The sequence below is a fragment of the Hordeum vulgare genome, chromosome 4H (assembly GCF_904849725.1).
Source record: "Hordeum vulgare subsp. vulgare chromosome 4H, MorexV3_pseudomolecules_assembly, whole genome shotgun sequence".
Lineage (NCBI taxonomy): Eukaryota > Viridiplantae > Streptophyta > Magnoliopsida > Poales > Poaceae > Hordeum > Hordeum vulgare.
Genome location: NC_058521.1, coordinates 222,180,997 through 222,193,964, shown reverse-complemented (window position 1 = coordinate 222,193,964; position 12,968 = coordinate 222,180,997). Strand labels below are relative to the sequence as shown.

General features: G+C 46.8%; 1 long non-coding RNA gene across 1 annotated transcript; it reads right to left on the bottom strand.

The window, feature by feature from the left end:
- Nucleotides 1-838: 838 nt before the first annotated feature.
- LOC123446334 lies at nucleotides 839-5,880 on the bottom strand. The gene is made up of 2 exons (XR_006631315.1): nucleotides 5,721-5,880; nucleotides 839-1,017 (listed from the first exon to the last, which is right to left on the bottom strand). It is a non-coding gene; the product is annotated as an uncharacterized LOC123446334 (long non-coding RNA).
- Nucleotides 5,881-12,968: the final 7,088 nt, after the last annotated feature.

Below are 12,968 nucleotides of genomic sequence, written 5' to 3'. Positions count from 1 at the left end.
CGCCAGCCCCGCCGCGGCCAAGCTCCCGCCCTCCTCGTTGCTTCCCTGGTGGAGCTAGGGCCTCAGGCGGGTGCGGCACGCCTCCCTAAGCATGCAGGTGGCCAGGGGCCCGCCAGAGGTGGCTGGTGCCGTCGAGGGCAGGAACCGTCGAGTGCAGGCGCCGCAGCATGCTCAGTCGGGTTCCCCTACCCCTCCCCTGTCCAGGAGGGAGGTGGGAGAAGGATCTGCCACACGGGCCCTGCCTATAAGCCGCAGACCGGCCGGGCCCCCCTATTTAAGTGGTTGCACCACGGCTGGTTGCTGTTTCAACCGCGCACTATTAGGAAAAGGCCTGCTAGTGGCGCACCTGTTTTGGCTAATAATGGCGCACTACACGTGCGTCACTAGCATCACGCCATTAGAATTTTTTACTAATGGCGCACCACAGGTGCGTCATTAGTATCTGGTATACTAATGGCGCACTAGGCAGTCCGCCATTAGTATAGCTCATGGTGCTCCATTAGTATGCCTCCCAGGGCATATATACTACTGGCGCACCAGGCAGTGCGCCATTAGTATAGCCCATGGTGCTCCATTAGTATGCCTCCTAGGGCATATATACTAATGGCGCACCAGGCAGTGTGCCATTAGTATAGCCCATGGTGCTCCATTAGTATCTGGTATTCTGGCATATATATGTTTTGTTTCAAAACCACAAATTCAACAACACATAACATATATATCAAATATATAATACATAATATGTGCCCAATAGTTTTACTTATCCACAACATATAACATATATGCAAAGTTGCATAACAAATTTCATCATCCATATATCAAAATTCCATAGCATCCATACATCCAAAATTCCATAGCATCGATATATACATATAGTTCCATAGCATCCATACATACAAAGCTCCATAGCAAATATAATATGCAATGATACTTTGCGGGCATTAGTAACTAATATTTGGCACTAAAACAAATGCCTTCATATTCATATCATAGTCCAAAGAGCATCCGCATGGCAACCTACAAGATGAAATCATCAACATGTCAAATTTAACACTCTAAATGATGAAGATCTTCAAGAATGGTCTCTAATTATAAATTTGATCTTCAAATGAGTCAAATGATCTCTACTTACATGTTTTGAGCAACAATGCCAGTGATGCAGAGGCGAAAAGAGCAACCTCTAGCAAATTACATGTGACAGCCCGATGCCGACTATTCTAGAAGATTCCCCTTTATTTCCGTTTCCATCGTGTGATTAGTTTTATTTGTTGCATCATCATTAAGTTTTCATCATGGCATCATGCATGGCATCATGTCATCTGTGTGCTTGTCTTGTGTGGCTAGTTGCACCTCGTTGTTTGAGTGTGAGCGCATGTGTGTATGTGCCTTAAGGCCTGGCAACGTGATTGGGTGCAACAAGATCAAGCTCTTACCCCTTGTTGTATCATGTTCTCAACCCCCCCCCCCTCTTTTCCATTTTTTTCTTTAGGGGCACATTTAAAGTCTCTGGTTTCAATCAAATAAAATGATCCTCCTCTTTTTCAATCCTTCTTATTAATGTGGAGGCAACCCCCTTGGGTTTCCTTTTTTTCCTTTTGTTTATTTTCAAAATAGAGCCCCATTTTCTTTATAAAGAAAGGATTTTATTTTTTATTCTTCAAAAAGGGTTTCATTTTATTTATTTTAAAAAAAGAGGCCCAATCTATTTTTAGTTGGGGTTTGTGTTAAAAGAGTAAAAATGTTTCTTTTATTGTTGTTTAAACCCTTTTATTTTGTTTGAGTTTCTTGCTTTAAAAAAAGAGCAAAGATGGGGAGGAACCTTGTGGCAGCCGGCCAAGGCCCAAGGCCCAGGTCCCCTAACCTTGTGTATGTGCCTTAAGGCCCGGCCTCCCTCGTTCCCTCGTCCCCTGCAGCACCGTCTTCCTCTCCTCAGCCATCGTCCCCGTGCTCCCCAACCCCTCGTCCCGTGTCCGCCCCCGCAGGAGCCCGATCCGCTGCCATGGCCTCTCACCGTATACTGCGCGCGCCGTGGTCGCCGCCTTCCTGCCGACCTTGCCATGGCCGCCTTGGCCCTCTGCATATCGCCTCGTCCTAGCCCTGCCACTATCTCCCCGCCCCTACGCCGTACCCCGCGCTCGCCGTTCCGTGCGCGCCGCCGCTGTGCCCTCGGCCCCGCGCTAGCAGCCCTGCGTCACCAACCTCCTGCTCCCTCCGCGCGCTAGCTCCGGCCGCTCGCCGGTACCTCACCCCGCCATGGCGTTCCTCGTGCCACCTCCTCGAGCTGTGTCACCATGCCGCGCTCGCCTCGCCGCCTCCCCGCGACCCTTGCCGTGCCGCGGCCTCCCTGCCCCGTTTCGGTGGCCGGCCCGAGGACCTCCGTCGTTGCCGCCTCGTTGCTCGCCTGTTGCTGTTGTTGTGCTCGTCTCCCCGTGCGCCTCACGAGCTCGCCGCAGCCGCCGATGGCTCGCCTCCCCGCGCCGCCGCCAAGCTCCCTCCAGGCCAGCCTCCTCCTGCCGAGCCAACCGCTGCTTGCCGGCTGGTCCTGTTGCCGCTGTTATGTTGCGGTGCTTGCTGAAGCTTGCATGTGTGATGGTTGTCCTGATGCTGTAGCCTGCTATGGCTGTTGCTGTGTGTAGCCGTTGCTCTTGCTGCTTGTTTCCTGCGTTGCTGCACGCCTGCCTGCTAGCAGATGTTAGCAGACGTTGGTAGTTGCCTGCTTTGTAGCTTGCTGCTGCTGCAGATAGTTGGTTAGCTTGCTGTTTGCCTTGCTTGCTTTGCTAGATGCACCTAGGTGTAGTTGCTAGGTTAGGTTGTTAGTTGCTGCTAGTCTGCTGCCGCTGCTAGCTGTTGCTTGCTGTTTGCCTGCTAGCTCTAGCCGGGTTGCCTGCCATAGCTTGCCGTTAGATGTTAGTTGATAGCGGTTGCCGCTGTCGCGGGTTACCGTCGCCGAAGACCGCATGCACCATCCCCTCCTTCATGGAACCGACAAGATCAGCGAGTACAACTACGTCCTCGACGACCCCCGGAACTTGTGCGACTACCGACGTCAAAGACCTGTCTACCGACGCAAGAGTATGACAACCGTCGACGAGACCGTGTACAACTACTTCCACGACGACCACGACGATCGTTGTTCTCCTTCACCGAACCAAACCGCTACGATTCGCACGCTTCGAAGGTATACCGATGGGACGCTATCGTTATCCGTGTGCATGTGATGTATGAGATGTATCATTTGTTTGCGACTAGTTGTTGTCTGTTGCACGTGTCCCTCTTTCGTTGAGCCCCGACACATCGGAACCCGGTAACTGGGATCACCCCATCTTTATTTAGCGTTCCCGCACACTCTCCCTATTCGCTGGCACGATATCTCGACGAGTTATCGGGATAAGAACGTTGCCGTGGCATCGTTTCCGTTTTGCCGCCATGGTTCCCTATTGCTCGCCGTGGCGACATATGCTTCTCTTCCTTCCTTCCCGTGTTGTTGCAAGCTTGCATGCATGACACATTCATGGCATAATTATCTTGTGTTGCATGTCTTTTGTGCCGTAGCTTCCGTTCTATGTCCCGTGTGTTAACCGACTAGGATGACATGTAGGATCACCGCTTCACCCTTGCCATGTTAACAACATTAAATATCGCCGTGTGAATTAAACGGGAGTGAACTCAATACTTAAACGTGGAGTTTCGTCGATACGCAACTCGTTGCATATCGAGCTTCACTTAATGTGTAGTGTTTGTGTGAGGGGAATTCCCATGCCATGCCTTGCATTATTGATTCTGCTCATGCATCATATTAGGTTGTGCATTATGTTATGCATCGTGTGGTGAATATTTGTGTTGATGTTTGTTTCCGGTTGCCGTCTCGATGGAGTTCCGCAAGCGTGTCGGAATGTGAGGACCCGTTCAACTACGTTGGTTCGCCGACTTCACAGAGTTGTTCTTCTTCCAAGCGGGATCTCAGGCAAGATGACCATTTCCCGAGATACCATTACTATCATTGCCATGCTAGTTTTATCGCTTCTATCGATTATATCACGTTGTCGACCACATGTTAAATATCAGCCTCTCAACAGTGCCATGAAAACCTTCAACCTATTCAACCTAGCAAACCACTGATTGGCTATGTTACTGCTTGCTTAACGCTGTTGTTAGTGTCGCTAGTTGCAGGTGTAGTTGCTTCCATGTGATAACATTGGTTCCTTGTCATATCACCATATTAAATGCTATTTAATTTAATGCACCTATATATTTGGTAAAAGGTGGAAGGCTCGGCCTTTCTAGCCTGGTGTTTTGTTCCACCTTTGCCCCCTTAGTTTCGGCTACCGTTGTTATGTGCCATATTTGAGCGCTCCTAACACGATCGAATTGTTAGGGGGACCCCCTTGATAATTCATTTTAGATTAAAGCTGGTCTGGCAAGGCCCAACATTGGTACTACATTTTCCCAACATAATAATTTTGTTAACACTGAAAGCATAGGGCGTCATGAACCCGAGGAGTAATTACACATAATACAGGGGGGCAGTGCTGATGGTGCTGGTCCAAAAACAGAGCACCGTGCGGGACCAACCCGGGGCAACTCGGGAGATTTCTATCAGGTCACCGTACGCTTCGCTTATCCGTCGTGTCCTGAGAATGAGATACGCGGCTCCTACCGGGATCGTCAACACGTCGGGTGCCCTTGCTTGATTAGTTTTACCTTTGACGAGATATCTTGTGCATCGGGATTCCTGTGATGCTTTGGCTAATCTCACAGTTGAGGTTTTCCACTAAGAAGTCCGACGAGATCGCGAGCTTTGTGATCGAGGATTTCTATGCGGCTTGTGGTACTTTACGATGGACTAGATGGAGCACCCCTGTAGGGTTAAATCTTTCGGAAAGCCATGCCCGCGGTTATGTGGCAACGTGGAAACTTTGTTTAACACATGTTCTAGATAACTTGTAGTCAACTTAATTAAAATATGTCAACTGTGTGCGTAACCGTGACTGTCTCTTTCAAGAGTTCCTTCTCCGATCGAGGACACAGTGGGGTTATGTCTGACGTAGGTAGGTGTTCAGGATCATTCATTTGATCATCAGTAGTCACGTCCGTTATGCGTAAATCTTCCCCCTCTTTATTCTTCTACTCGTAAGCTTAGCCACCAAATATAAGCTTAGCTGCTGCTGCAACCTCACCAATTAACCATGCCTCACCTATTAAGCTTTGCTAGTCTTGATACCTTTGGAAATGAGATTGCTGAGTCCCCTGTGGCTCACAGATTACTACAACACCAGTTGCAGGTACAGGTAAATGTTATTTGACGCGAGCGCGTTGACTGTTCATTTGGAGTTGCTTCTTCTTCTTCTTCTTCATCGATCTAGGATGGGTTCCAGGACGGTAGACTGGGATAGCAAGGATGGACGTCGTTCTTCTTTTCTCGCTTGCTTTCGTCCGTAGTCGGACCCTGCTCTTATTCATGATGATTATATGTTGTACTAATGTGACTCTGATGTAGCTTGTGGCGAGTGTAAGCCAATTATATATATATATAACTCTTCTTTTCAATGCATTTACTTGTAGTGATATCCATTCTTGCGACACAACGAGATGCGCTTCTATCACTGACGAGGCCCTCGTGCCAAATTGAGGATAGGATCGCATCTTGGGCATGACATTACAACACTTGAAAAGCATAGAGATTTCTATTGATAAATAGATAGGAGTAGAGAAAGAAGCACCTCTGGGCGGTACACTCATTGCTTGTCTACTTCACATACATGCATGCAAGTGCCACTGTACATGCCTTCAACTATAGAAGCAGAGCGATTAAACTCGCACGTTCTTTTAAAGAAATATAAAGAAGAGAATGGCTTGAAGATAAAAGTAATTGGGGCATTAATATATGGCACTGCAATCTTTTCTTCATCGGGGCATTGCTTGCTCGAGATAGTGATGGTCGACAAGAGATAGGACTGGGCTTCCGTTGTGGCGGTACTAGGCCAGCGGCGGAGGAGGGTGATCTAGTGGCCGTATTTCTGGAACTCCCATTCGCTATTGTCTGCAACGTGGAACAAAATAAAGATGCTGGCCAGTATGAAGATTTCAAACAAGATGAACTTCGGCCATACAGGGACTGTGGTTACCTAGTGGGTAGACTTGGCGAGTCTTGAGCCACCTACTGATGCAGTGGAAGTGGAAATCATGATTACAAACACCTGTTGTGCACAAGAGCACATCATGTTAGGTCCAGTGAAGGCAAGAATGCTACATTTATTGCACTATATTCATTTCAGAAAGAAAAGAATTGACCTCAAAGACTGTCCAGGGGATATAGCATGGCAAATTTACTCGGTCGCAACAAAATTTTAATGACTTCCAATATCAAATATCAAACATTCCAATTAATCACACCCACATTAAGTGCCCAATGAGGACATCCTACTATCTTCTGGGTCAACACCTATTCAGGTCTTGACACTACAATTACAGGACTAGGTATAGCATCAACAAATTCATATCTCATGGATGACTGATCTATGCTGCAGCCATAAGCACCAGTGTAAAATTATCTTGTGTTCTCATTTTCTCACGGTCCACCAGCAATGGTCATCATTACTACTCAAGCTACAGTGTGGTGAGAGGATTTTCTTTTCACATATGGAAATACAAATCTTACAAGAATAGAAGCTCATCGGAAACATAAGTGGTGTAACATGTACAAAACAGGGGCTGTAATCTTGATTCACCAAAAAAGGCAAGAACAACCCATAGTCGCCACTTAAATATCAGCTAGAGTACTTACACATGGAAATCTTGTAATAAAACCAGGCCCCCGTGTCTCACAAAAGATGTACCCAACTAAGAAGGAAGTTTTAGTCTTCTTCTTTTTTAGCAATATAAGTGGGTCTATTTCGTAGTAACCACACTCCGCCTCCCCTCCCGCGCACAAAATGCTACCAGGAAGACCCACCCACGGTTGTTCAGTGCTAAAATATAACATTGGAATATTGGAGCCTCAGTTTGCAACACACAAAAAAATAGAGCAGAGATGTGTATTTTGCTTTTACCCTTGATGATTTACATATAACATTGTTTTTCGAAGCCCCGACATTGAATCCATATCTGTTGCTTTATCATCTGCTTCATCTTTTTGGTGTCAGGACCAAAAACGCTTGTCTGAATTATATTCAACAAAAAGGCCATCTAAAGTCTAGAAGGGAAACAGGGGAGAATGCGTATTCGCAGAAGAAGCAAAGAGTTACGCGTCTTGGACGGTCAGGAGCTCCCAGATCTAACGGCAGAGAGCGGTCGTGGCAACTTATACCCTTCTTATTCGAGTTGGTCTCAGCTACGTAAGTATTTAGTACGCTTCCTACATTGTAAACTGTAATTGAACTGTGATGGATTCAGACAGTGCGAGCGCTATATAAAGTAAAGAGATGGTAATGAGAAGGATAGGAAGAAAAACAAGCAAATTTACTAGTGGACTTTAGTGTTTGCGCACTAGAATAGAACCCTAGCTTCGCTGCCTAATGAGAAGGATCGACGAATCCCCTCTCTCTTTTGTGATTTTGTTGTGTGAGGAACAATCCCTATAGGATCCTGACAGTAGGTCGCTAGACTAGATGATTATATTGCCTAATCAAGCATTCATCCAGGGTTGAAGCTTTTAACATAGTTATATGGTTCATTATGATTGATTTAGACAAGATGCAGAAGAATTTAGCACAGCCCAAGCATTAGAAGAAGAGAAGAGCGGCGCTGTGCGTACCCCAAGCGACTGTGCACTCCTAGCTGGTGGCACTGGCCTGGTTGGCCTGACACTCGATGCCTGCAGATCAGATCAGATCAAGGAAGGAAGGGGAAACCGAACCATAACCAGCCACAGATCGCCACATAGAAGATATATAATAGAAAAAGAAAGAAGAAGGAAGAAGGAATGAAGGAAGCTTACATAGATCCATGATGTGGTTGCGGCAAATGGAGCAGTTGTCTACCACGATGTCTGCACACCAATCAATCTACCAATCTATCTGTCTATCCAAGCTATCTAGGGTTAGAGCGGACGGATCGGCGCTTACCCCAGGCCCATAGCGCGACGGCGTTCCACTTCTTGATCTCGTAGTGCTTGCCAGGCTTGCGGGACGACGACGATGATGAGGACCCGGCCGCATCTTCGGCGGCGCGTTGGGGCTGTCGGTCTCCATGGCAGACATCGTCTCTCTCTCTATCTCTTTGTGTGCTTGTGCTCGGATGGATGTTGGATCTGCTGCGCCGTCTCTTTCTCTACTTTTTTTTGCAAAACTACTAATGGGGCACCACCTACAAATGCGCCATTAGTAACCCTGGTTACTAATGGCGCACCAGTTGGTGGTGCGCCATTAGTAGTTTTGCAAAAACAAATATTTAGTAGTGGCGCACTGGGTGAGTGGTGCGCCATTACTAGTTAAACAAGTAATGGCGCACTCTGCCCCGGTGCGCCATTGGTACTTTTGCAAAAAAAAATTATAGTAGTGGCGCACCGAGTGAGTGGTGCGCCATTAGTGTCCATCACACTAATGGCACACCTGCACATGGTGCGCCACTGCTATATAGTAGTGGCGCACTACCTGTCTGGTGCGCCATTAGTGTCTATATCATCTATAGCCCTTTTCCTAGTAGTGGCGGAGGAGGCGTAATATGGGGAATATGCCTTCGACCTGGCGAGCCTTCCACAGGGCGACGGTTGCTGGCAGCCCGGTGACTATCTTACGCCCTGGGCACCTCTTAGTCAGTCGGTGAGCTGTTTTCCCTCTTTCTTTTTATTTTACCAGAGAGTTCTAAAATCCATAAATATTTTTTTATAACTCCAAATCTGATAATTCAAATTTCCAAAGGTTCCTAAGATCAAGTCCTATCCATATATTTGCATTCCACATTTTTCCAAAAGACTTTTCTATGGGGTTAATATTCAAATGCCCATTTGAATATTTTTAACACCACCTTTCAAATATCCTAGAGGATTCAAATCAACTCCAAGTGGAGTGATTCCAATTTCCACAGACATATTAAATCATTCCCTAATTTCTTAGCATAGGTGAACATTCTTCTATACCTTGTTTGTGTTGCATTAAATAAATAGTGTCTATCCCTATTTATTCCATATTGTAAAATCACTAGAATATTCATACCAACTTGAAATCCATTAAAACAACTTCCTAAATGTTTCTAAAATCATGCTTTGTCAAATGAGTTCCTCTACTCGTTTTTAGCATAATGTTTTCTGTAGGCTTCTTAAAGGATCACCTATGCCTCCTTTCGTCCATTCAAAAATCCCGGATGGTCCAAATCTCCTAGAGCAAGCTTCAGTTTTTTTCTTATGACCACAGAGGTCCAAGAAAAATAAAACCTCTATTTATATAGCACTTTTATTTCTTCTTGCTCTATGTCTTACCATGATTGTTTCCGATGATAGTTGATGGAGTAGATGGAGTACTCAGAGTTGGACCGAAAGACCTTGAAGACCCCGAGAAAATGTCTTACCGTGAGAAAAGGCAAGCAGCCCTTTGACCATGTGTGAGAAAATGTTTTATGCATGTCATATTGATTACTTTATTCTGATGCATATAGTTAAGATTAATCGGTACACCCTTGCATGGTTTATCCGATAGCTCCTCTAGAGCAGTTGCGTTGAGCATGACCCTACCATCTATGAGGGTCACGCTGATAAAAGTTGACAAGTAATAGTAGTGCTACGCATAGGATGAGCATATGCATGATGATGGTAACTCAGAGTTGATATCAAAAGTTTTATGAAAACCCCGTCGGATGCCACTAATGCCCGAGAGTGATAGTGTTGAGCTGGATGACCACTTGAGGAAGAAGTGTTGTACCGGAAAGGTTTTCTGTGAGTGGTTTCGAAAATGGGATTAGATTTATGATTTGTCGACCGTCCCAATCTTACATGTGCGGTCATGATACCCCTTTATGGGCTGGGGATTTCTTGATTACTTTGCTTGGTGCTAGCAAAGAGCCCGCATTACAAGTGGCGGGAGTGATATATACTCACTCTCGTGACGGGGTCGTACAAAGTAGGTCGACTATGCCGTTTTGACGTGTTTCGGCCACACCGTTGGTCCCTACATGGATGATACCGTCTAGAGTTGGTGCTCATAAGACGTACATCATCTGGGCTCCGTAGCAATCGTGTGGACTCTTTGTCTAGTGTCATCAGGGGAAAGGCAATGATAGGGTACTTACCTCGGGCATGTTATATACCGCGAGTCGTGGATAACATGGAAGTTTCCCGGATCTCGTGTCTACAGAGTGTAAAACTATCCGAATAGCCATGTCCACAGTCAAGGACAGTTGGGCGGTGCTTCTTAAACTATGTCCAATCTTTTCTGCGTAAACCAACTGTGTGTGTGTGCGTGTGTGTTTAAAGATACGATCCGAGAAAGACGATATGACAAGTTTGGTGACTTGGCATATAGGGTGAACCTGATGTTTTCAACCCTTAGCAGATATGTTGATGTCTGCAACCTATTCTTATGATTACCATCTTGCTTAGGATGCATATCCATACAAGTAATTGACCATGCATATTATTAAGTAAAACTTCCTTTCCGCAAAGGCTGTATATCACTTTATTATTGTACCAACTGCATTATCCACAACACGGGCAGTTTGTGAGTACATTCAAAGTACTCATTGGCTTGCCACTGGTTATTTCATTGACCAGGTATGAGAGAACATGAAATGGTGAAGGGTACCTTGTTGACATTCCTGCGAGCTAGGACGATTCCTAGTCAGAATGCGTGTAGGTTAAGGCTGATGGCATGGGTTCATGCTTTCTACCAATATCTCCCCTATTGGTCAAGTTTGGTGTGCTGGCATTCAAGGCCCTATATATGTAAGACTTGACCGCAATGGTCATTTATTGTATCGAACCGTATGTATGGATGTAAGACTCTTGTTATTCAGTTTCTGTGTGTTTGGTGAGGATTAATCTCTGGGATCACCGAGCATGTTCATTAGGGGATCTCGACTTGTAAGTGTGGGTCCCCACATTATCACGACTTGCGGGTCGATGATTACGGCGAACAGCAGGAGCCATATGGTTGTTTATAATATATTTCATGCCATTAGCTTTATTTTATCGCTATGACTTAGCAATAGTAGTAGAAGAAATAGTTGGCGTGAAAACCACATGAAGACACAATGATGAAGATCATGGTGTCATACAGATGACGATAGATATCATGTTGTTGCTTTCAAGATGGAGATCAAAAGCGCAAGATCATGATGGCCATATCATGTCACTTACTTGATTTGCATGTGATGTTTATCCTTTATGCATCTTATTTCTCTTTGGACGATGCTAGCATTATAAGATGATCCCTCACAAAAAATTTGAGATAACATTATGTATTCCCCAAGTATGTACTATTGCGAAAGTTCGTCGTTTTCCAAGCACCTCGTGATGATTGGGTGTGATAGACTCCTTGTTAACATACAACTGGTGTAAGAAAGTTTTACACATGTGGAATATTTGGGTTAAACTTGATGACCTAGCATGTACAAACATGTGTCGGAATCGGGGCTCCGCAGACCTAGAAGGTTCGAACTCTGGGGTGCGCTCACCATCCTACCTTGTTCTACCTCCCGACTTCATGGCAACTTTCAGTGGCTTGATCTAAGGAAAGCAAACAAAAACAGACGAGCATTTTACCCAGGTTCGGGCCATATTGTTGTGTAAAACCCTATTCCTGCTTGTCTAAATTGCTTGAGGTGGAAGAGGAGTACAAAGGTGGGCTCTTGTCCTAGTGGAAAATGATGGGGATTAGATCTCTCTCTACTACGGAGGACGGACCTCTCTTTTCTAGTCGCCTTGGACCTCTTCCCCTCGAAAACACACTCGGTCGGAAAGGTTGCCACAACGGCTATTTTGAAAGGGGACATAACTGCATTCCGCACTGACAAAGGTGGTATTCTCCTGCAAAAGCCTTTCTTCGTGACGTGTTGGTGGGCTCGGGGTGACCTCTGTCGTGCCGAGCCCCCAGCATTGGTCCTCTTGCAATGATCAGGAAACTTTTGGGAGATGCTTTGGGAGCCCGCCAGCTAGCCCTGCTTCCTTGGCACGAAACTGGAAAGCCCTCCTATCCATGCCCGCTAGCACCGCTCCTGCACCGCGTGTACATCGTGCATCATCCACGTGGGGGCACATGGTTATGAGAGTCTCCTCATGTCGCCCTGACGAGTTTGTCCCTCAAGAACCTTTGGGTGGCCCCTGACGATGATCCCTAGACGCTTGCCTCACGAGGCAGTGACCCTTGCGAGGGTCTTCCTTGCAGAGCTTGCCGATGGGACGAACCACGCTTGGCCAGCTGCGTCGCGCCTGGCACCGCAGGCCGATGGGTCTAGGTACCCCCGGTCCTAGAGGCCCGATAGTAGAGTCCGGTCCTGTGTTGTGCATGACGCGAGCCCCAACCTCCTAAGGGTGAGGCTCGAAGCGTGAGATGCAACGCGATGCGGGACTCTTCCAAAAATGATTCGGGAACGTCCCAAGTGGGTTGATGCAAAGCTTGTGCGCAACGCCTACCATCAGTGCTCTTGACCGACGCCATCCACTTGCGTCATACTTACAGCGTAAGGTTACCTCTTTGCCAATGGCATGCGTGGATCGGCCGGTTGGTGGAATAAGGTGGCACGAGCCGTAACCATCCTGGAGCCAGTCATCGTACATGCCACATGATGGGGCGCATGCCGCCTCCACTTCCCAAAATGCCTTGGAGACTGCGGTCACGGCTATAAAACCGCCACACCCGAGGGGAGGAGGTGGCACAACACTGCTTCTTCCTTACAAATTCCTCGTGTCCTGCTCCGCCATTCTTGCGTGAATGTCACCTTTTCTCGTCTTTCTGCCTTTTCATGGCGGCTAGAAGGGATGCTTCAGGTGCTGAGGCACGCGCGGGCCCTTCGGGTCCACGGCTGCCCTGCTGCGACAG